The sequence below is a fragment of the Bos taurus genome, chromosome 16 (assembly GCF_002263795.3).
Source record: "Bos taurus isolate L1 Dominette 01449 registration number 42190680 breed Hereford chromosome 16, ARS-UCD2.0, whole genome shotgun sequence".
Taxonomy (NCBI): Eukaryota; Metazoa; Chordata; class Mammalia; order Artiodactyla; family Bovidae; genus Bos; species Bos taurus.
In genome coordinates, this window is record NC_037343.1 from 80,263,483 (window position 1) to 80,284,369 (window position 20,887).

Here is a 20,887-nt window from a genome sequence, read left to right on the forward strand (position 1 = left end):
CGCTATTTCTAAGCCAACGGTTCAACTCAACAGCAACAGCCTTCCCAGGAAAAAGCATGAATCCTACTTCATCCTCACGCACCGCTGCCCTCCAGCTCTAGACTCTGAGCCAGCAGGATCATGGAGCCTGTTCCCTACGCCTGCCTTCAGGAAACCCCTGTAGCGCCTGGGATGCTGTGGGGCCCTAGGTCAGAAGCCACGGGAGTCAAACAGTCTGTCCACAGTCAACTAAAGCGGACCCTGTCAGGCAGGCCAGCCCACAGAGCTGCAGGCAGACGCTCTCGGGCACCTGCTGCTGCTGCTGCTAAGTCGCTTCAGTCGTGTCCGACTCTGTGCGACCCCATAGACGGCAGCCCACCAGGCTCCCCCATCCCTGGGATTCTCCAGGCAAGAACACTGGAGTGGGTTGCCATTTCCTTCTCCAATGCATGAAAGTGAAAAGTGAAAGTGAAGTCTCTCAGTCGTGTCCAACTCTTCGCGACCCCATGGACTACAGCCCACCAGGCTCCTCCGTCCATGGTATTTTCCAGGCAAGAGTACTGGAGTGGGGTGCCACTGCCTTCTCCGCTCAAGCATCTAAGGGGGACCATTCTCTGTTCTTTGTCTCGGGGAATTTGTTTCCCTCTAGGAGGGTTTCCATGATGGCTAAAGAATCCGCCTGCAATGCGGGAGCCCTGGGTTTGGGTCTCTGGGTTGGAAGACCCCTGGAGAAGGGAACGGCTACCCAGTCCAGTATTCTTGCCTGGTGAGTCCCCAAGGACAGAAGAGCCTGTCGGGCTGCAGTGCGCGTGGTCGCAATGAGCCGGACACAACTGAGTGACTTTCCCCTTCACTAGGAGAATGAGTATGACTAAAGGAAGAGAAACAAACAGTCCTTGAGAGGCTTCTCAGCTAAACACAGACTACATTAGACGCTTCTGCCCACTCCCTCTGCAGCTGTGCTGCGCCTCTTCCGGGCCTCAGCGAGGGGCGGGCAGGCGGCCACCTACGAAGCCACGGCCCCCACGCAGGGCTGCACGGGCCTCCCATGGAACAGGCCAAGACACTAAAGGGCTTTCTGATGTCACTTTCGACACAGAATATTACTAAAGTAACAACCTGTTCTAAGCTCCTTGAGAAAAGGAGATATTATTTAATTATTAGTCCAGAAGGCTACCAGAGAAATTGCCAGGTAATCATTTAAAGCTTCCTAGAATCAGCATGTCACCGTTCCCTGGCAATAAGCATCTCTCCCCCAGGAAAAAGGCTTGACTTCAGGGCCTGGAGAAAAGGGAGCACCACCCCCCTCAACTGTACCTTGCCCTGCCCTCTCTATCAGAGGCAGGAGCAGCTGACGGCGTTAATCTGGGAGTGCGAGGGAGGCCTCACAGAACAAAGCTGCCTCCATCCCCAGAATAGCCCGCAACTGTCACCGCCACCGCACGCCACGGGCCCAGAGCCGACCTCGCTGCCGTGTCTCAGAGCCTGCCCTGGCCTGGAGGAGCGTCCCCCCAGGCCCGTGCACTTCGGTGCAGGCGCAGCACACTGACGCCGGGCTCTGGGCAGCCGGATTTCCCGGCCTTGATCCCACAGATCACGCTGGGGGATGATGTTGCTGGGGGGTGATGATGCCAGGGGTGGGGTGGGGAGGGGGCGCCCGGGGGCGGGGGTGGCGCGGGGGAGAGGGCGACACTGGGGGAGGGCGACGCTGGAGACGCGGCCCCTTCCACACCTTTCACTATCTTGTCCTCTATCCTCCAAACTTGCATAACCCAGTAATAACAATTTATAGTTTATATAACTCAAAATTTATATAATTCCCAAAATTATGCAATGTCTACTTTATGCTGAAAACCCTAAATGCCTGGACATAACAGCAAAGAGCCAAATTTCTTTCACACAAGTGCTTATCACCAAGCACCGGAATCACCTACATGAAGTCTCAAGTCCACCAGCAAAGCCAGAGTGCAGACCCCACGAGGGAGGGCGCTCTGGTGATTTGTTCACTGATAGATCCCAAATACCAGGACCACACTTGGCACCCAGCAGGTCCCCAACAGACGTCTGTGGAAAAGAACAAACGCCCAAACACATAGAAACTCCCATTTTCTACAGATTCAGGTGACTCCTGGTTACCTGGACTCTAAGACCTCTCCAGACTCATCCCACTGAGAGCAGACGGCACGTCCTGGGGTGGGCCGGCCCCACTGAGGGCAGCATGCTGACGCCGCACGGCTTGTGCTGGGCACGCATCTCCATCCACCGGGCAGCGGCGGAATGGTAGCCTAGCGGGGTGCGTCCACTTCCTAACCCAGGAGCCGGAGGGGGACCCGACTCAAACACGGGGGCCCTGCGGGTGTAGGCAGGTTACGGTCTCCAGGTGCGGAAGTGTCCTGGATGACCCGAGGGGCCCCAAATCCAACCAGCGTCCTGCTAAGAGGTAGACAAGCAGGCAGGGGAGAGCTGGCGAAGACAGGAGAGGAGCGGCAGAGTGCCTGGGGCAGAGCCTGGAGCACGCTGGCCGTCACCAGGAGCTGGGAGACTAGAGGAGAGCCTCTCCCTGGAGCTCCAGGGCCAGGGCGGCCCCAACGCACCCTGACTTCAGGCTTCAGCCTCCCACCTCGAGAGCCGTGAGGGGACAGGCTCCTGCTGTTTCCAGCCACCAAGCTCGTGGTGGTTGGCTACAGACCACAGGGCCCCGACACGCCTGACATGGAGCAGGCATCAGCCCCGCAAGGACCGGCGGCAACCTCGCCCTTGGTGCCAACGGGGGTCACTGCAGCCAGTCACCGCTTCTCTGCCAGATGAAAATGGTCAGGAAATCAACTACACCACTGCTTAAGACACAGCTGCATTTTACCAGAAGGTTTTAAAATCAATTTTCAGCCCAAAGAGCAAATGCCCTGAAAGGCCTGACCATGTGCTCTCGTCAGATGCGCTGCTGAAAGCACCGCCTGAGGACTGGGGCCATGGCGGGCGGGGACGTGGGAGGGCTGAACCACGAGGCTGTGGACCCGACACGGCTCAGCTCACAGGCCCCAGGCTCCACCGACATGGCTCAGCTCACAGGCCCCGGGCTCCAGCAGGGCAGCCTCAGCATGCCATCAGACGCCTTCGAGCAGAGTCAAGGCGGCCCAGGCCTTAATACATTTGGATAAACCCTGAGCAGATAAGCCCTTCAAAAAGGCTCTACTTTACTGTAGCTCAGACCGCCTGACCCACGACTGAGTCAAGCGTCCACTGCGGCCACAGAGAGCCTGCCTGTCGGGGATCACGACGGCAGACTGTCCAACGCAACAGGTGCCCCAGCACCGCCAGCCTGGCTCAGGGCTCTGGGCTGCGGGCACGGGTGGCTTGGCCCCAGTGGTGAGAACTATATCTGAAGATGCGCTCAGCGCTCGGGCCGGCTCTGGACACAGATCTGTGGCCTTTCAGGGGAGAGAGCCGACAGAGGCAGCACAAGTATTTTCCATGCAGTGTCACATGACCAAGATTCTTGCTCTCAGTAAACTGGCATCCTGTCCCCAAGGCTGTAACCGGCTATAATCTGCGGCCAGAGAAACCTTCCTTCAGTTAAGAGCAAGCACCTTATTGTCTGAGGTTGACACTGTTTTGATTTCAAACACATGTTCACTCGGGGTCTAACAGGACCGCCTAGAAGTGCCACCACCCTTACCCTTCAAATAAGGTCTCCCTCACCGTCCCTGGGCATTGAAATGAAGAAATGCCCACTGAGCTGTCAAACAGGCATCACGTGGCAATTTCTGTACTACATACAAAGGCTGTGCCCAGCGACCCTAACTTGTCATCGAGGCGGGTTTTTGAAAAGTCAAGAAGAAGATGAAGGGCCTGGAAGATGAACACAGCATTTTCTCAAAGCCCATGATTCATCTCAGATAGAAGTTTCGTAGTCCAGTCTCCAAACCTCAACCCTGTCATGCACGGAGGGTCCTAACACCGAGGGACCGCGAGTGAGGCCGAGTAACTGGCAAATCCCAGGCGAGCGCTTCTCTCAGACCAAGGGTGCATGTGTCAGGGGTCACACCGACCACGGAGCCCGCGTCATGGATCACACGCCGACCACAGAGCCTGCGTCAGGGGTCACACACCGAACTCGGAGCCCACGTCAGGGGTCACACACCGAACTCGGAGCCCACGTCATGGGTCACACGCTGACCGCAGAGCCCGCGTCATGGATCACACGCCGACGGCAGAGCCCGCGTCAGGGGTCACACACTGAACTCGGAGCCCGAGTCAGGGGTCACACACCGACCACGGAGCCCACATCATGGATCACACGCCGACCACAGGGCCCATGTCGGGGTCACACGCCGAACTCGGGGCCCAGGTCAGGGGTCACACGCCGACCGCGGGGCCTGCGTCAGGGGTCTCAAACGAGCGAAGGCCCACAGGGCACCGAGTGTCCAGCATATGAGATGCTCTGTGAGCAGCAGCGGCTACCATGACCACATTCTGTATATCACCACACTTGCTGAGTCCCTAGGAAAAGGCAGAAAGTATCCGCTGCATTTAAAATAGACAGAAATGAGGTATAAACTCTGGGTGAGCTCAGACCACAGCAGCAGCCCTGCCGTTAACAAGAGAAGGAGGTGCACAGAGGAGATCGGAGGACCGGGAGACACAGAGAGCAGCTCACGGGGCCCTGGGCCACAGACCGGGTCTTGCCAAGACAGGGTCACCAGCTGTCGAAAGCCATCAAGTCCCTGTTAGCACAAGAGGAGAAGCTGGGAAGACATATCCAGCACTGACACGCGTCACCGAAGAACAGGTTAGACTCTTCCTAGCGACCTGTCCAGGGTGTGAGGTGCTGTCACACCCTGGGAACATTTTCTGAGGCCAACATTATGCCAGACACCGTCCTTTGGAAGACAGGGAGGAATCAAAAACGAGTAAGACTTAACCATTTAGTGGTAGAACAGTCATTCAAATATACACGTCACAGGAGTGAGAGTCTAAAGTAACAAAAGAGGTAAGTACAGTGTCAGAGCACAGACATCATGAACTCTGGGGGTCATGGGAAGCACCTCCCAAAATGGATGTTATTCACCCCTGTTATAAAGGACAAGGAGTCACCAGATGAAAACAGAGGCATAAAGAGAATCAGAAGAAAGTGAAGTGAAAGTCACTCAGTCGTGTCCGACTCTTTGGGACCCAATGGACTATACAGTCCATGGCGTTCTCCAGGCCAGAGAATTGGGGTGGGCAGCCTTTCCCTTCTCCAGGGGATCTTCCCAACCCCTGGATCGAGTCCAGGCCTCCTGCACTGCAGGTGGATTCTTTACCAGCTGAGCCACCAGGGAAGCCCAATTAGAAGAAAGGGAGCAGGACACACAAGGGTCTAGAGGAGAGGAGCAAAACCAGTTTTCTGGAACGGTGAGGAGTCTGGCCAGTCTGCGCTCCGTTGGGGGTGGGGCCCACATGAACACGGGCACACGGCTTCACCTGCTGGACCGAAGTGCTCAGACAGGCGGGCAGGGTGGAGCGCAGCAGTGGAGGCCGCCCCTGAGGCAGCAGGGAGGGCCTGCGGCTTTGAAGACAGGAATGGGGTCGTGGGGACTGCGTCCGAGGGTGAGAACAGACGCCCGACTGCCAGCAGGAAAAGCCTCGCTGCTGCCCGAGGGAAGCAGGTACAGCGAGGCCAGAGGAGGGGTCCTGAAGGGGCACCGGTGTGGAGGTGGGGAAGGACGCGCCCAGCCGCCCAGCGGTCAGGACGCAGCGCTTCACTGCGGTGGCCCAGGTCCAGTTCCTGGTCCGGGAACTGAGGCTCCACAGCCGAGAGGCAGGGTCTACACAGGTGCTTTCATGAACAGATCGGCTGAAGCACTGCTGATACACACGCCTGGTCTCTGGCACACAGCGCAGTGAGGCAGGTATATACACTTCACATTATTTCCATCATCGCAGGACGCTGACCAGCGCCCTCGGGGCCGGGACGCCGGCTGTGCAGCAGGGCCTCGGCGCGGCATCTGCTGACGGCGCTCAGGGTGTCTCCATGTCTTGGCTGCTGCAAACAGCGCTGCAGTGAACACTGGGACGCATGTAACTCCTTGAATCATAGTTCTGTCTGATACATGCCCAGGAGAGGAGGACTGCTGGATCATACGGTAACTCTATTTTTCAGTTTTCTAAGGATAATCAATTTTGCTAATAATATAAATTCACTACTGGGGATAAAAGAGAAACTACTAAAAATTTTTTTAAATGTAAAGTTCTTTTTCCTGAAACCATCCACCACAATAATTTAGGGAACATGGCCCTAGTCCAACTCTCAGATTACTTTTGAATTAACGGAGCTGGAGAAGACTCTTGAGAGTCCCCCGGCCTGCAAGATCAAACCAGTCCATTCTAAAGGAAATCAACCCTGAATTTTCATTGGAAGGACTGATGCTGAAGCTCTAATACTTAGGCCACCTGATGCGAAGAACTGACTCACTTGAAAAGACCCTGATGCTGGGGAAGACTGAAGGCAGGAGGAGAGCGCAGCAGAGGATGGGATGGTTGGATGGCATCACGGACTCATGAGTTTGAGCAAGCTCCGGGAGACAGTGAAGGACAGGGAGGCCTGACGTGCTGCAGTCCAGGGGGTCGCAACGAGTCGGGCACGACTGAGCGACTGAACGACAGCGGCAAACTGCACAGAACCAGTGACCCCCACAGCCTGGTGTGCATCCTCCTAAAGTGCGGGCTAGACACATGCACCTCTACACGGACAGTTTTTTACACATCTTTTAGGCTTTTAAAAACACAAATAGGATCGCTTCTCGGCCTTTTGGCTAAGATCAAGTGTAGTATCTGTTCTTATCAGTTTAATATTTGATACGTCCTCTATCCGAGGACAATATATTAAATGGATTTTTGGGATTAGGAGTTGGAATAGGAGCTTGCTCCGTCCACTCCACGCATCGACCCGGTATTGCAGTACGTCCAGGAACGGTGCACAAAAGAAAAAAAGAAAGGAAAAAAAAAAAAAAAACAAATAGGGATATATTATTTGTATTTCTCTCACTAAAAACTTCTTTTGGTTGCTGTGCTCAGGCTCGCTGCGCTCCACGGGGCACGGGAGGCTTGTGCTGGGAGCACAGGCTCTGGGTGAGCAGGCTCCGGCGGCGTGGCGCCCAGGAGTTACGGCACACGAGCTTAGCTGCCCTACGGCTTGTCTTCCCCAATATTTTCACACCTTCCACGTAACTGCACGTCTATCCAAGTCTATCCTTTGTTCACAACTGCGAAAGACTGCCACACTACGAATATATCAATATATTATAATTTACATAACCCTTCCCCTCTTCATATAAATTTAGGTTTGCTGTAAGTTTTCCTTCATAAACAACAAACTAAAAAACACGTCCGGGGACTTCCCTGGTGGCCCAGTGGCTAAGACTCTGCTCTCCCAATACCGGAGGCCGGGGTTTAGTCCCTCGTCAGGGAATTAGATCCCACATGCTGCAACTGAAATCCAGCAAAGATACATGAACAAATATTAACAAAAACCAGAACACAAACACTTCTGGAGCTTCCCTGGTGGCTCAGCGGTAAAGAATCTGCCTGCCAACGCTGGAGACACGGGTTCACTTCCTGAGCCAGGAAGATCCCACGGGCTGCAGGGCAACTGAGTCCAGGCGCACCCCTCTGAAGCCTCAGGCCCTGAAGCCTGTGCCCACAGCAGAAGCTCCCATGAGTCCCCTCCGAAGCCTCAGGCCCTGGAGCCCGTGCGCACAGCAGGAGCCCCTGCGGTGAGAAGCCTGACCCAGCTGCTCACTGCGCCCAGAGGAAGATCCAGTGAAGAAATAAACAGAATCACCTTTAAACGAAGAAAACTTCGGTGCACACATCTTTCAGTACACGTGCCAATAAAAGTGAAGAAAACCTGGGGCCAAATAATCTGCACGCGCTTTTATGAATTCCGCCGATCGGCCTCTGAAGAGGCTTCACCCGTTCACAAGAGTGTAAGCGCCCCGTGTCCCAATTCCACGCCCACAGCCACACCTGACAGAGCCAGTGTTTACACTTACGTTAAGGTTCTGAACAAAAACATCGTTTCAGTGTGCCTTTTCCTGATTAATAATCAAAGTGGGCAGTTTCTTAGTTTTTAAGATTTTAAAACTGCTTTACTGAGACACACACCACGTAACGTGCCCACTAAAGTACATAATTCCGTGGTATGCTTGCTCTTCAGTGTTAGTTTCTCTTTTTTAGTACAGTCCGAGTGAATCCATCACCATGGTCAATTTTAGAAAATTTCTGTCTCCTCAAAAAGAAAGCCCACCTGTGAGCCCCCTTCCCCAGCCCTAGGTAACCACTCCTCTACTTCTCATGCTGGCTGATTCCCTGTCTGGGCCTTCATATGAACGGATCATACAGTATGCAGGCTTCTGTGACATCTTTCACGCACGTTTTCAAGGTTCATCCAAAGCTATAGCGTGTATCAGTACTTCACTCCTTTCCTTATTTATTTGGCTGCACTCAAGCCGACATTCATCTGCTGTGGCTCTCGGGGTCTAGAGTGCGTGGACTCGGTAGCTTCTGAGTCTCTGGCTTCTCTACTTGTGGTGTGTGGGCTTAGCTGCCCGTGTGGGATCTTGGCTCCTCAGCCAGGGATCAAACCCAAGTTCCCTGCTTTGGAAGGTGGATTCCTAACCACTGGACCTCCAGATAAGCCCCAGGACTTCATAGCACCCCACTCCAGTACTCTTGTCTGGAAAATCCCATGGACAGAGGAGCCTGGTAGGCTGCAGTCCATGGGATCGTGAAGAGTCGGACACGACTGAGCGACTTCACTTTCACTTTTCACTGTCATGCACTGGACAAGGAAATGGCAACCCACTCCAGTGTTCTCGCCTGGAGAATCCCAGGGACTGAGAGCCTGGTGCGCTGCCATCTATGGGGTCGCACGGAGTCGGACACGACTGAAGTGACTTAGCAGCATCTGGACACACCACATTCTGGTCATCCAGTCATAAGCTGACGGCCATCTGGGTTGTCTCCAACCTTTTGGCTATCACGAACAATGCTGCTGTAAACATCTGTGTTCAGGTTTTTACGGGAACGTCTTCCATCTACTTTGAGTGCACGTATTACCTGGGGTGGGACTGCTGGGTCATAGGGTAACACCACACGTAACTGTTTGAGGGACTGCCAGGCTGTTTTCCAAAGCTGCTTTACCATCTTATATCCCCTCCAGGGTGTGACAGTTCCAGCTTCTCTACATTCTAATTTCAATGAGTTCAAACTATCTTTTCTTTTTTTCCCCCCATCATGCTTGTGGTGTCATATCTAAGAATCCTTTACCAAGTCCAAGGTCATGGAAAATATTACTGCTATGTTTTCTTCTAAAAGTTTTAGCGTTTGCACTCAGGTCTGTGGTCTATGTTGAGTTAATTTCTGTATACAGGACGAGGTAAAGGTCCAACCTCACTCTTTGGCATGGGACGACACAACTGCTGTAGCCCCATTCGCTGAAAAAAATGATTTCCTTACTGAGTGGTCTTGGAACCTTCGTAAAAAAATCAGTTGGTGAATTTCTTTCTGAACTCTCAATTCTATCTCACTGACTTGTATGTCCACCTTTGTGCCAAAACCACGCTGTCTCGATCAGCACTGCTCTGAGGTCGGTTCTGACCAGGCAGTGAGGCCTCCTACCTTACTCCTTTTCACAACTGTTCAGCAATTCTGGGTCCCTGGCAATTCCGTATGGGTTTTATGCCACGTATTTTCCACCCAAAAAAACAGATGCCCATTCATAGCCTTTCTTCATTTTTCTTTTGGATAATTAAATTCTTAAAAATTGTTTGCATGAACTCGGATTCAAAAAGACACATGCACCCCCATAGTGGGGCTATTCACAACAGCCGAGGCAGGAGAACACCTCCATGTCTGTCGGCAGATGAACGGGTAGAGAGGCGGCACGTGCGTCAGTGCAGTATTATTCAGCCATAAAAAACGAAACAATGATGTCTGGAGCAGCATGGATGGGCCTAGAGACTATTATACTACGTAAGTCAGAGAGAGGAAGACAAATACCGTATCACTAACATCTGGAATCTGAAAGATGACCAAAATGAGCATGTCTCCAAAACAGAGACGGACTCACAGACAGAGAGCAGATCGGTGGTCGCCAAGGGGAGGGGCCGGGGGAGGGTTTGAGTGGGAGCTGGAGGTCAGCAGACATGAGTTTCTGTGCACAGCATGGATACCCAGCAGGTGGGCTGTACAGCGCAGGGAAGTACGCGTCCTGAGGCGCACGCCTAGTCGCTAAGCTGTGTCTGACTCTCTGTGATCCCCCGACCCTGTGGACTGTAGCCTGCCAGGCTCCTCTGTCCAAGGGATTCTCCCAGCAAGAATACTGGAGTGGGGTTGCCATTTCCTTCTGGAGGTGATCTTTCCGACCCAGGGATCACACCCAAGTCTCCTGCCTTGGCAGGCGGATCCTTAACTACTGAGCCACCTGAGAAGCTCAATATCCTACCATAAACCATAATGAAAAAGGGTATTTAAAAAAAAGAACGTGTCTGTGTGTGTGTGTGTGTATATATCTGAATCACTTTGCTGAACAGTAGATATTAACACATTGTAAATCAACTATAATTCAAATAAATAAAATTTAAAAATTTTAAACTGCTTTTATGAAGAATTCATTGCCCTGATCCTCGGATCATAAACCTCCTTCCTAGTCTGCTGTCCATCTTTCAACTTTTGCATAATGTCTTGTCTTACAGGAGCTCTGAGTTTTGTTTTCTTTAGGAAGCCTTTTCACTCCCACCCCGTCCTCTATTCCTGGTTATAAAAATATTCACCTGTATGTCCTCCTAACAACGACTATGCTTGTGTGTTGAGTACACGCTGTGTCGCTGCCCAGCCCCTCCCCCTGGGCAGGCACAAGCCTCGTCTCTGCGTCCGTGAGCCTGCTTCTGTTTCGTAGCTAGGTTCGTTTTGTCATATTTCAGATTCCTCGTCTTACATGGACACGTGGATCCACATGGTGGATCCTGGATCCATTCTCTGACTGGATCTTTGATTCTTTGGAACTTATTTTGCGGATGCTGAGATTTATGGGCTCTAACTTTTTCCCACCAGCTAGAGAACTGTCCTCTAACACCACTGATTAATCAGTCCATTTCTGTCCTATTAATTTGAAAAGCCATCTTCATCAAAATTAAATTCCCATTTGTATTTCTGGAACCTCTATTTCTTTCATTGATCTATATCTTTTCCTGTATCAATACTATTGAAATTAATGACTTTACTACAGGTAAATACTCTTTTTCAACAACACAAGAGACAACTTTACACACGGACATCACCAAATGGTCAAAACCGAAATCAAACCGATTACATTTTTGTAGCCAAAGATGGAAAAGATGTACACAGTCAGCAAAAACAAGACCTGGAGCTGACTGTGTCTCAGATCCTCAGCTTCTCATAGCAAGATTCAGGCTTAAACTAAAGAAAACCAGGAAAAACACTAGGCCAGCCAGGCATGACTTAAATCTTGTATGAATTCCCAGTAGAGGAGACGAATGGACCCACGGGACCAGCTGGCTGACAGCACGCCTGAAGAACTATGGACAGAGGTCCGCAGCACACGAGGTGGCAAGCAAAACCACCCAAAGAAAAGGGACGCGAGAGGCAAAGCAGTCATCCGAGGAGGCTTCACGAACAGTGGAAGAATGTAGGGCAGCAAGGGAGAGGGGAAGGGAAAGCAAGGGAGAGAGGGAACGGCACATCCAATTAAACGCAGAGCTTCAAAGCTAGAAGAGACAAGGTGGCCTTCTTCAGTGAACAGCGTTTAACGATAGAAGAAAACAGCACAAGGGGAAAGACTAGAGATCTCTTCAGGAACTTGGCAACATCAAGGGAGCATTTCGCCCAAAGACGGGCACAATAAAGGATAAAATGGTAGAGACCTAGTAGATGCTGAAGAGATCAGAAGAGCTGGAAAGAATACAGGGAAGAACTGTATTGAAAAAGATTTTAATGAACCAGAGTACTACAGTGGTGTGGTTAGCCACCCAAAGCCAAACATGCTGGAGTGCGAAGTCAAGTGGGCCTGAAGAAGCACTGCTGCTAATAAAGCTACTGGATGCGGCAAAATCCCCACAGAACTATTCAGATCCTAAAGGAGGACGCCACCAAGGTCTTGCATTCAGCACGTTAGCAAATCTGCAAGACCCAGCTGTGGCCACAGGACTGGAAAATGCCAATCCTCACCCCAATTCCCAAGAAGGGTAGTACCAAAGAATGTGCCAACCGCCAGGTAATTGCACTCATCTCCCATGCTTAAAATCTTGCATGCTAGGCTTCAGCATTATGGGCACCAAGAACTTGCAGATGTCCAAGTTGGATTTAGAAAAGGAAGAGGAACTAGAGATCAAATTGCCAGCATTCGCTGGATTATAGAGAAAGCAAGGGAATTTCAGAAAGACATCTACCTGTCTCTTGTTTCATCAACTATACAAAGTCATCGGACATGACAGAGTGACTGAACTGAACTGATGGAACAACTGATTGGTTCAAGATCAAGAAAGGAGTCCGACATTGCTGTCTGCTGTCAGCCTGTTTGTTTCACCTACATGCTGAGCACATCGCGGGCAACATCGGGCTGGATGAGTTATAGGCTCATCCAGAATCAAGAAAGGCGGGAGAAACATCAACAACCTGAGATATTCGGGTGATACCACTCCAATGGCAGAAAGCAAAGAGGAACTAAAGAGCCTCCTGATGAGGGTGAAGGAGGAGAGAGAAAGCCGGCTTACGACTAAAATATTAAAAAAAAAAACTAAGATCATGGCATCGGCCCCATTACTGCATGGCAAACAGAAGGGGAAAAGGTGGAAGCAGTGACGGCTTTCCTCTTCTTGGGCCCCAAAATCACTGTGGACGGTGACTGCAGCCAGGAAATCAGAAGACGACTGTTCTTGGCAGGAAAGCGATCACAAACCTAGACACTGTTGAAAAGCAGAGACGCGACTCTGCCGACAAAGGTCCGTATGGTCAGGCTACAGGACTTCCCAGTGGTCACATATGGTTGTGAGAGCTGGACTGTAAAGAAGGCCAAAGAATTGATGCCTCTGAACTGTGGCGGTGGAGAAGACTTCTGAGAGTCCCTCGGACAGCAAGGAGATCAAACCAGTCAACCTTAAGGGAGATCAACCATGAATATTCACTGGAAGGACTGATGCTGAAGCTCCAGTATTTTGGTCATCTGATGCCAACAGCCAACTCATGGGAAAAGACCCTGATGCTGAGATAGATTGAGGGCAGAAGAAGAAGGTGTCAGAGGATGAGATGGCAGGATGGCATCACTGATGCAATGAACATGAACTTGGGCAAACTCCGCGAGATGGTGAGGGACAGGAGGCCTGGCGTGCTGCAGTCCGCTGGGTCGCAAAGAGCTGGACGTGACCAGGCGACTGAACAACCACAACGGTGCTAGGCTTTGGCACCTGGTGGGCAAGACCCAGCTCAGTGGGCTCTGGGGTTTTCCTTGGCTCTTCCTCTTTTTCTGCCACACACTGAGCTTGTGGGGCATTAGTTCCCCAACCAGGGACTGAACCCACACCCCTCGCAGTGGAAGCCTGGAATCTTAACCACTGGACTGCCCGGGAAGTCCCTTGGCTACTTCTGAACACATTCTGATTGATTCTTTCAGATAAACCTCAGAATGATCTTGCCAGATTTTCACAGAAATTTTGATTAGGGCATTTTAGAGTGTCAAAGTCTTTATGTAACTAAGAACAAGCAGAAAGAAACCCTTCATCTTTTTGAAACCAAGTTTCACCTTTCCTGCTCTGAACATATTTTTATACACTCAGTGAGACAGCCTATGTAAACAGTATGGCCCACCCTACTTCCCAGAGCACCAGCAACTTTACTCGTCAATATGCCACACTGACATGGTTGACAGCTCTTTAACTCAAGACCTTACAATTACTTAAAGCATCTGTTTCCCAGGGCTGTGGTAAAGGCGAAGGGCACAGTGATTTCCCCAGGTCAGCCAAGAGGGCAGCGGAAAGACCAGAGCAAGCACCAAGAAGTCCGAGGGAAAACCAGCAACTGCATGCAGACCCAGACATCACCGCTCCACTCTCTCAGTCAACAGACTCTGTGCACTGGCCTCGAATGTCCCTAAAACATTCTTCTCCCTGGACTCAATTTCAATTCTTCATGCCTTTTTTTTTTTTTTTTAAAAGGCCTTAGGCAAAGATATATCTCAGTAGGTCCTCATGAAAATGGCCCTCATGCAGACCAGCACGTTACAAAAAGCAAATGGCAGTGAGATGTCTCTCGGTCTCCAACTCTTCGTGACCCCATGGACCGCAGCTCGCCAGGCTCCTCCGTCCATGGATTTCCCAGGCAAGAATACTGGAGTGGACTGCCATCTCCTCCTCCGGGGAATCCTCCCGACCCAGGGATGGAACTCAAGGCTCCTGCCGGTCTCCTGTATTGGCAGGCGGGTTCTTTACCACTGAGCCACCTGGGAAATCTCAAGATAAATATACCACCTTGAAAAACAAAAAGCACTTTGTCAAGGTGTTTGATAAAATAGCACTTAAGCCAATTATTAACTATTCAGTGCCTTGATTTTGCCCACAAAGAGGGTCAATGGAACACACTAAATACAGAGGAACTCATTAAAGTACTCAGGTTTACAGGCACATTTCTGAAGTCAGTCATGAATAATACTATGAATAACAGGTCCTGGGCTCCCGGATCGCAGAGCCAGGATTCTCCCTACTGCAAAACCCCCTCCCCCTATCTGCAGAGTCCCTTCCTCCCCTGCAACAATCCTTTTGAATAAAGTCTCTCTGTATTAAAAAAAAAAAAAAAGGCTCTTGGAACAATCATTTAAACTATCACAACACTAACCAGAGGGAAAGGTGGCAATTAGTATGATTGAAACAGAAAATACACTTGAAGGATCCAAGGTTTCTCTTCTCCCACAGAGCAGCCACCACAGGGAAGGAGTACTGGGCCCAGAAGAGACACAGACGGGGCCATGCAGACACAAACTGCTGAGACCCGGCCCGTGTGACGGGGGAGAGGAGATCCTGCAACAGGCACGTCCAGTCCCGCTCGACTCCCACAAGCCTGATGCGAAGGCAGGCACGCGCAAACCCCAAATATCAGGCGATGCGCTACCTGGTCCTGAGATCTGACAACTAATCACGAAGAAACCCACGCAGCAGAACCGACAGCTGCCCACAAAAGCGCTCCGCAGAGCTGCACTGAGAACGCAAGTGACGGACTTGGGAACCTTCTCGGCCGCGGTCCGAGGAGTCAGTGCTGTAAAGAACCCGAGGCAGCTGGTGCGCAGGACGTGGAGCGACAAGAACCTCCCTCACGGCCCCCGGAGAGACTCACAGCGCCCGAGACCCAGTGCAGCCCAACACAGAAATCACCAAAGTCTGCTCAAAGCAGCCGTCACTGTAACAGCAACACAGCAGCCAGGGCAGCGTCTGCCGCTGTCTCCGCCGTCTGTGTGCTCACACCACGAGCGAGCGTGCAGCCAGCCAGAAAGGGGAAACGCTGCGCACACACGACGCGGCACAAGCTTCTCAGTTTAATGAGGAAGACGCCTAAAAAGAAACGGCTTCCTCCTCCCCAAAATTCAAACGGTAACAGGATGTGCTAGCCCACAGTTTAAAAATACGACCAATTTCATTTTGTTGTATAACTATCTCTACATAAAGAAATGAGTCTAAAAAAATTCAAGGGATCAATAAGATTTAAACTTTATCTATATCACTATTAAATAATAAATAAAGATGCCACCAAAACCAAACAACAACAGAAAGAACAACTAGACAGGTCAGGTCTTCAGAAAGAGGGAGATGCAGGTTTGCGTCAGCATCTGTGAGACAGAGAACACAGCCAGTCAGGAGTAGAGCAAGGACTCGCTTCACCAACGCCAGTGCCATCTGTGCAGTCCAGTTACTCTAAGCGACCATGTGAACCCTGGTGGAAGATGGAGCAGTGACTTAAAGGTGACATCGCAGACACTTCAGACCTTAGTCCTTCCAGTGTTAGAACAGAGCAAATATGACTCAAATAAGGAGAATTCATAGTCAAAAGGAATGTGCGTAATCATTCCTGTGGAGCAGAGGTCTTCAAAGGGATGCACTCAGATTCAGAGAAACAGCAGCCAGGAGAAGTCTTGGAATAAATCGTAAGCACACAGGTTACAGAGGAGCAGAGACCACCTCTGCCGGTGCCATGGAGAGAGACAGGGCCAGGGCTGAGCGGGGGACGGGCGATGCTGAGCGCAAGACCTGGCCGGGCTCTGCTGTCCACTCCCCGGGTGGGAAACAGGGACGGTGACCCCCAAGGCCAACGGTGCTCACAGACACCGTGAGAAGCACGCTCTCCCCTTCGTTTACAGGTCGTATTGGAACCACCGGGGCGGCAGCAGCTCTGCCTGCCACGCGCGACGCTCGGAGAGAGATGCGATGCGCAGCCTGTGAAGCGCCTCCACGTCTTCACCCGCGTAGCTGAGCAGAACTTACAGTGACCGAATGCGTGCATTTGGGTGCTGATTGAGCGTCAGTCCTAAGCTACATTTTTTTCCATTGTTTAAAATGAAAACATGTGGGGACGTCCCTGGCGGTCGCATGGCTAAGACCCACTGCGGAGACCTGGGATCAACCCTGCTTTCAGGGTTTTGACTTTCCTGTCTGTTTTAGACAGAAGCACACTCCGGAGTACTCTGCATCACGTGATATTCCTCTTACCTAGGACAGTGCATGATGGGCAGTGTTGTTTTTTAGTCACTCAGTCGTGTTCGACTCTATGCGACCCTGTGGACTGTGGCCTGCCAGGCTCCTCTGTCCATGGGCTTCCCAGGCAGGAATACTGGAGTAGGTTGCTGCTTCCTTCTCTAGGGGATCTTCCCGACCCAAGGATTGAACCCATGTCCCCTGCACTGCAGAAGATTCTTTTCCGCTGAGCCACCAGGGAAGCCCTTGTGACATGCAGTGATGCTCAGTAAACATGTGGTTAAATGCTGGTGGATGAGGGGACAGCTGAAGAACCTCCCTGTCCTTCTTCAGCTTCCACAAGACACCAGCTGGCCCTTGGCTTCCCCCTCAGGTGCTCCCCGCTCCCTTCCTCAACATGCAGCTCCCCAAGGGCAGCCCCGGTCTGAGAGCCCACCTGCCTCCAGAACCTGCATGGGAACAGACTCATTTTTTCCCAGCAGTGTGCTGGACACTAAGGAGAAAGGATGGTTGAGAGAGCTCTGCAAGCAGGGGCTCAGGGCCTAGCCCAAGACATGGCAGGCCTGAAGCTGCGGGAGACGGCGTCTCACACGGCTGCCAAAGCCACATCAAGAGCAGGATGCCGTGAGAACAGGACAGAAGGAAGAATGAATTTTAACAGGGTCGCTGTCTCAGAGGCAGTGACGTCTGAGCTAAGCCCTGAAGGCCAGGAGGACTCTGCAGGTGCAGAGGGCAGAAAGGGCGTCCATGGTGGCTCAGCAGTGAAGAACCTGCCTGCCGGGGCAGGAGACTCGGGTCTGAGCCCTGGTCAGGAAGCTCCCTGGAGGCAGGCATGGCAACCCACTCCCGTATCCTTGCCTGAAGAATCCCATGGAGAGGAGCCTGGCAGGCTACATACCGTGGGGACACAGAGCCAGATACAACTTAGGGACTATACCACACCAGCAGACGGGCAGGGGCACCGCAGAAGACAGAGCCACAGGAGCAGAAGCTGAGGGCGGGCGGGCGGGGGGCACCTCGGCAGACAGAGCCGCGGAAGCAGAACCTGAGGGTGGGCGGGCAGGGGGCACCGCAGCAGACAGAGCCACGGGAGCGGAAGTGGAGGGTGGGCAGGTGGGGGCACCTCGGCAGACAGAGCCACGGGAGCAGAAGCTGAGGGCGGGCAGGCAGGGGGCACCTTGGCAGACAGAGCCACAGGAGCGGAAGTGGAGGGTGGGCGGGCAGGGGGCACCACAGCAGACAGAGCCGCGGAAGCGGAGGGTGGGCAGGCAGGGGGCACCACAGCAGACACAGCCACAGGAGCGGAAGCGGAGGCGGGCGGGCAGGGGCAGGCGCTGTCTGTGCTTGTCCCCGAGAGTGGCCAGGAGGAGAGACGGAAGCTGCTAAGACGGGCTAACACCAGAGGTGCCACACTGCTTGCCTTTCTGCCTGCATTCCAAGGGTTTCCAAATGCTGCATCGGAACGGTCTGCGGGCAGGTGACAATACAGACTGCCAGGCTGGGCCCACTCAACTGGGGTTTCCAAAGGGGAGCCCAGGCCTCTGTATTCCGACAAATACTCTGGTGTGGAATCAGATTCAGCAGCGATCATGTTTTAAATGTAAGTTCCGTTACTAGACGGGTATTTTACAGGTAACGGTAGGTGCTACTAAAACAGGCTGTACGTGTGCGCCAGGAGAAAGGGGGGCCCATCAGCAGATGAGCAGGATGCCCGCAGTGTTCCACGAGCACGCCGATCACACGGGCCCGCACGGGGCCCCCACGGCTCGAGTGGAGGCGTTTAAGAGGACTGGCCCGTCCTGCTGGCAGCAGACCACAGGGGAAGTCTACTATGGCCTCCTGGAGACCACCACGACTCCCAGTGTGGTGAGCCCAGGAGGGGGGCCCGGGGGCTGCCCCAGACCAGCCGATTCAGGTGCTTTAGCGTCTCCACCTTCACCACAGCGATGCTGATGATTCTCCTGCAGTCAGATGGGCAGCAGGGGAATGATAACTTCCTCCCCAAAGACTAGACAGGAGGAACAGGTCCACGTCTGGCGTGAAAACAGTTTTGCTCTGGAAATACCCAGACGGAGGGCTGGACAGACCTGGACACAACCCACGCAGAAGCTCCGGATGAGGCCCTGGGGCGGGCAAGGCCACCAAAGGAGAAACGAGGGGCGACCAAGCAGGCAGAGGGTGAACATCTGGGAAGAGGGGCAGTGGAGGGTTAGTGGGAAGGAGGGATTCAGGACGCAATAGAACAGCGGGGGACAAGCAATGAAGCGGAAGGACAAGAAGAGTTCTCGGTAATAACAGGAGCCAAGTGCACGACACGTTATGAAACGGCCCAAGAGGGAAGGCACCAAGGCGGAGGGCAGGCCGGCCGCTCAGGAGCCTGGGAAAGCGCGACCCTCAGGAAAGCAGTTTCAGCGGAGTGCAGGAGCTGGGGCAGAACAGAGAATCTGAGGACAAAGGAAGCAAAGTCTGAAAAGGCATGAAGACTAAGGGACTGGGCTTCTGGAGGTCGCTTCATCTGTGAGAATGGAGACGCCCGCAGTGTCTGAAAGGAAAGAAGGCGACAGGCAGCGAGGGGCAGGAAGGCAGAGACGGGCACAGGGCCGGGGCAGGAGCAGGGGAGGGCACAGTCAGCCTCTGAGAGGAGGTGGCAAGGAGACAGGGCAACGGAGCGTTTGCAGGTGTACAGCAGGAGCCTGGACGTGCCTTTCCTTTCTTTAAGTAAGTGATGACTAGGTCACCATCCTTCCCAGGAAAGAGTGAAGATGGGGGTGGTCCCTGAGGCGTGGTCATCGGGGATGACAACGATGCTGGCAGGCGATAACGAGGACCCAGACGAGGCATCGCACAATCCACGTCCCCAGCCAGGACGCGCAAGCCATGCCCGGCAGTGTGCGCGGCACCTTACACACTCGCTGAGCCGGTGCTCAGAGCAGCCTAAGTCGGAGACTGCCATCACCCTCCCCTCACCTGCGGTGAGACGGCACAGAAAGTGGCCGGCCTGAGCTCCTGCGTGGCGGACCAGGGCCGACATCCGCACGGCCCGGCCCCGCATCCCACCCTAAACATCTGCTGCGGCTTCACTACAAACCTCAGTGTGTCTGCAGCGCAGCCAAGGAGAAATGCCAGGTCTCTCCTGCTCTGCCGAGCAGCTCAGGAGAGCGGGGCCGGGAGGGGGCAGTGCCAGCGCCACACGAAGGGAGCTGGGGCCACTGAGGGGAGGACGCCACCAACTGGTCACGGCCCCGGGCCTGTTGACCCTGACTCCAACACGCCTCAGACCTCAGCCCTTCTCCGAACTCTGACTGCTGAGCACACGCCAGTGATGTGGCATCTCCTAGCCTTACCTCGAGCAACACACGCCTGAACAGGGCCCTGCTCTGCCCCTTACCAGCCTCCTTGTGCAACCTGTGTCTGCTCACGGCTAAGCAGTGGATGGGGCTTCCTCACCACTGGGCTGCCAGCATCCGGCACCCAACGGGTGCTGAACAAGCATCTGCTGGATCTCAGGGCACTGTCCAAATGTTAAGGCTGCCTTTGCCTCTGTCCTCTCCTGCTTTCTCTGTCTGGGAAGTCTCACCATCCTGTGTTCCCCCATTACGGGGCCATGGAAGCCACTCCACAAGCCACTGAGCATCTTAACTTCTGCTTCTTTGGCCTCAGCCAGTTGGTCAGTTCAGTTCCATCGCTCAGTCGTGTCCAACTCTTTCCAACCCCATTGACCACAGCACACCAGGCCTCCCTGTCCATCACCAACTCCTGGAGATTGCTCAAACTCATGTCCATTGAGTCGGTGATGCCATCCAACCATCTCACCCTCTGTCATCCCCTTCTCCTGTCCTCAATCTTTCCCAGCATCAGGGTCTTTTCAAATGAGTCAGCTCTTTGCATCAGGTGGCTGGCCAAAGGACTGGAATTTCAGCTTCAACATCGGTCCTTCCAATGAACACCCAGGACTGGGTCTCCTTTAGAACGGACTGATTGGATCTCCTTGCAGTCCAAGGGACTCTCAAGAGTCTTCTCCAACACCACAGTTCAAAAGCATCAATTCTTCGGTGCTCAGCTTCTTTACAGTTCAACTCTCATATCCATACGTGACTACTGAAAAAACCATAGCTTTGACTAGATGGACCTTTGTTGGCAAAGTAATGTCTCTGCTTTTTGATATGCTATCTAGG

The 20,887-nt window shown here is 53.0% G+C and overlaps 1 protein-coding gene and 1 non-coding gene across 12 annotated transcripts in view; one reads left to right on the forward strand and one right to left on the reverse strand.

Annotated features, from left to right (window-relative positions):
• The window catches only part of PPP1R12B (protein phosphatase 1 regulatory subunit 12B), a 167,369-nt gene that overhangs the window by 128,971 nt on the left and 17,511 nt on the right, over window positions 1-20,887 (reverse strand). The window lies entirely within an intron of this gene.
• On the forward strand, window positions 6,754-6,944 carry LOC112441909 (U2 spliceosomal RNA). The gene has a single exon (XR_003029871.1). It is a non-coding gene; the product is annotated as a U2 spliceosomal RNA (small nuclear RNA).